The sequence below is a fragment of the Hydractinia symbiolongicarpus genome, chromosome 11, assembly GCF_029227915.1.
Source record: "Hydractinia symbiolongicarpus strain clone_291-10 chromosome 11, HSymV2.1, whole genome shotgun sequence".
NCBI lineage: Eukaryota > Metazoa > Cnidaria > Hydrozoa > Anthoathecata > Hydractiniidae > Hydractinia > Hydractinia symbiolongicarpus.
In genome coordinates, this window is record NC_079885.1 from 23,007,266 (window position 1) to 23,011,416 (window position 4,151).

The window sequence follows — 4,151 nt, forward strand, 5'->3', positions numbered from 1 at the left end:
CAGTTTTAAAAATAAACGAAAAAATTCTTGAAATACCACTGCTATTTGTAAAAGTTTCCGTGTTGTGAACTGCGTTCGTTTATCTATGCAAGTCAAACAGAAGGTTGAAGTGTGTACATAACGTTCTGTCAACACAAACATACAAAGTTCAAAACACGAAAGCCTTAAGTATGTGATAAATTCGTTCTTGTGAAAATTATGTAGCCATCAATGATAAATTCTGAATATAAATACTTTGAAAGTCACCCTGTGTCGTAGTCAGTGAGAAAACAAACAAGAAAATAGATTGAGCAATGGAATCAAAACCAATGTTACAGCTCAGTTCAACAATATCCAGGCAGGGAGTTTGGGGGGCTCTAAACCTATGTTGGGGCGCGACCGAACTTTTATCACTTAAAAATTCCTCGGCAAGAAAATGCCTTTGCATAACTGAAAAGCTGTTTTTGTTGAAATACCATTTTTTTAAACAAACAAGAAATCTATGACAATAAGATGAACAAAAGGGGTTATTTCGGGTATGTATACCAAAACAGAATGCGGTGGAAGACGGACTGTCAAATGCAAAGCTACACCGCACTAACAGCCAACATATTGTTGTATGTTTTCTATGTGTTGAAACATGTCAAAACTATGCGTTGGCGCCAGATAAATTATGTGAAGGAACTTGCACAAGCTCATATTTGATGAAAGATGATATTGTTGGATGAGGCTGGACTTAATTGTAATTTTTGTAATTTTTGGATGTAATTTTTTCCTGTTTATGATATCCACGTTCTTGTCATGAAGTCCAAAATTTTGATGATGCTGATATGTGCTATCTCAAAGTTGAGGTTTTCAGTACGTCGTTTAAGGTCTCAGGGCTAATTGCCTTCCCGTTGCAATACAAAAAATTGGATCAAGGTAGCGCAAAATAAGACTTTGCGCTATCCTTGTTTCAACATTTAATTATTAGACATCTGCCTGTCAAATGTTTATCTTCCATACCTTTTAAAGGCTATGATATTGGCTATTAATCGAAACTACCCCTAAAGTTCCCAAGGACATCCTTAAAATGGATTGATATGATCACTCTTGGTAGAATTATTTTTGGAACATGAAAGTTACAACACAACTTTATTTCAACAAGTGGAATCCTACTGCATGTTGTGGACACGTGATTATTCTGAATTCCCGATTTTTTTTTGTATTTTACCCGTAGCTGAATCAAAAAAAATGGATTTTCGGGCAATTTTTGCCATCTTTTCAAGGGAATTATGTAAAAACAGAAAAATATGTTAAATGACTTTTATTTGGCTTACAGGCACCTTAAACAGAATGTTAAAAAAATTAAAACTGAAGCAATTGAATATTGAGCAGATAGTAGTATTTTAAACAAATTTCAAGCCTCCAGTGACGTCATAAAAGTGCTGAGATAAGCAAAAATTTATTGCTGCTATTTTGCTCCTTTTGTGACGTACTATAAGTGTGCCAAGTTTGGTTCAATTTAGACGAGCCTATGAAAAGTTATTTAGGGGAAAGGAGGGGGCGGGCGGTTTTCCCCCTTTTTCCGGTCATTATATGTTCGAAAAATCGGGGAGCCAATTGGGTTAAGACTTTTGAATTTAAAATAACTACTTTTTTACAACGCCTTATCTATTGAACAGCTTTTTTTGTCTACAAGAGTACTAAACATCGATGCGCGTTTTATATATATACCTTAAGTAATCGACCAAACCTCTATCCGTCCCTTATCTTTCCTGGCTATTGTTCAAAAGTGCCACCTGCGTGGAGTGAAAGAAAAAAAACTACAGGAAAACCAACCAAAAGAAACATTTGATTAAACTGGATTTGTGATTTGTGAAATCGCGTACAATGCAACATTCTTTCGCGAGATTAGAAGTGCGAAAGTAAAAGTAGAAAAAAAAGTTGTATAAAAGAACCTCAAATATATTACATCATTCAAAGCTTGGGGTTTGTTACCTAGGAGCAGGCTTACACTTAAACGAGATTATTAAAACAGAAGCAACGTTGGTTAACGTTTGTTATTTTTATATAAGTGGAAACCCACTTCAACGCATGTTATCGTGCACATATTAAAACATAAAGTGTTGTTACTTCAAACAGTAACATCAATGACTGATAAAATTCTCAAGTGTTTCACACATTAACATTGCGCAACGCAACCTACACACACGTGAACGAAACTGCAAGTGCACATTTCTTTAAAATGAGCTAAAATATGACATAAATTCATCGAAGGAAATGACATTGTTGTTACACCTACGTACTTTCTATTATTGTTTCTGAGTACATATCCGTGGACACACACCCTTCGACACATATCCGTGGACACACACCCTTTGAGACATATCCGTGGACACACATCCTTTGACACATATCCGTGAACACACATCCATGGACACACATCCGTGAACACACATCCATGTACACACATCCGTGGACACACATCTGCGATAATACTTTTTTAATACTGACGTATTTACCAATTTTTTTATAAGTACCATAAAATGTGACTTTAGCCTGAGGTGTTATATCTTATCTGTGTACATCTCAACCTGGAATTATTCTTATTTTGTTAATATATTTCGAACATCTGTTATTTCTTTCACAACCCATATTTGATATGGGGGTAAGTTTTCGGGTCTAGGTTTTTATAGATGTCGTCATTCGTTTGCAAAACATGGCAGAATTTCTGCCTTGACAGTTGTCTATTGTGTCTTACTTTTAAGTTATTCTCAGCCTCGTTGTTCTTAAATCTAATTGTACGATATAAAAGATTTTGTTGACTAGAACGTATCTTCTACCCCATTTGATAATATTTCTCAAAAACGCTAAACATTTAGGAAAGTTTTAAATTAGTTGAGACTAAGATTATATCTTGTGTACATTCTCAAACAAAATTTGAATATTTATCCTCTGCTATGTCAATCTTTCAAAAAGTTGTTTGCTGATATTTGCGTGTTTCGAACCTGCAATAGGAATATAGTAAACATTGAACATACCACTGCCTTGAGTAATTTTTCTTGCGTGTTTTTTTTTCAAGTATGGTGCGGTGTGCCTATGTTAGCGTTGGTTTCAAAATGTTTTTGTTTCGAAAACGTCCATGTAAGCTCTACAATTATTGAAAGAGACAATTGAGGAATATCAGAAAACTTGGCATCTACTTTGTTCGCCCAGTTAACAAAGATCTTTATCGGCTTTAATTAACAGGCAACGCCTTGTTACATTGTCCAAAAAGAACAAATATATTCAATTTTTCTAAGTTATCTCCAATTATTAGCTACCACCACACGAAACAAGAGGATTGAGTTGGCTAGTATTTTTTTACAAAAATGAAGAGGCAAATATCATCCATTAAAATAATGACACTGAAAAATTGTGTCTGAACGTTTTTCTACACCAGGATAGAGTCATATGATAAGATTTTTTGAGCGTTAAGACGGATTTTCTTGAGGCAAATAGTAAATTAGCTGTGAGAGACCTTTTTTGATTTCTATCAGATCCACAAATATGTTGGTCATATTTAAATACTAATTGTAAATACAATTTTGGAATTGTAAACAAAATGTTTGTTTTGAATTGTTTCCGGTTATGAGTTTTTCTAAAAATAAACACTGATTGCGTTCTAATTGGTTGAAAGTTCACGGCAATGTGATAAGGTATAAACTGTTTTTGCTTTTCGGCTAAGCAATTTTCTGTAAGTATAGTCAAATAGATAATACTTCACATTCCGGGTTACATTTAGCCGTCTAATTCACTTCGTGGTAATACGCCTTTTTAGAGATTCCGAGTACATATAAGGTGGGTCCTCCCCCCCCCCTCAATCCCATTTAATTAGGCGTGCCCAGTAAATACCATAGCTATAACTTATTGTTAATCGTTTCACGCGCTAGAGAGAATACGGTGCAGTACAGTACGCTATCGCTTGCCAAGGATCTAAACAAATAAAACGTACAGAAACAAGATGACGAAATCTTTTTACAAGCAACACACCCACAGTTTAAGGATGACAAATTCCTTTAGGCTCATGACAAGTGCAAAAACTGTTAGCAAAAGAGCTAATTTTGTTTTAAAACCAAACACATCGAAAACAAAAACAAAAACTGTAACACGATAATAAATAAACAAGTTACTATACGTTCTGAGAAAGT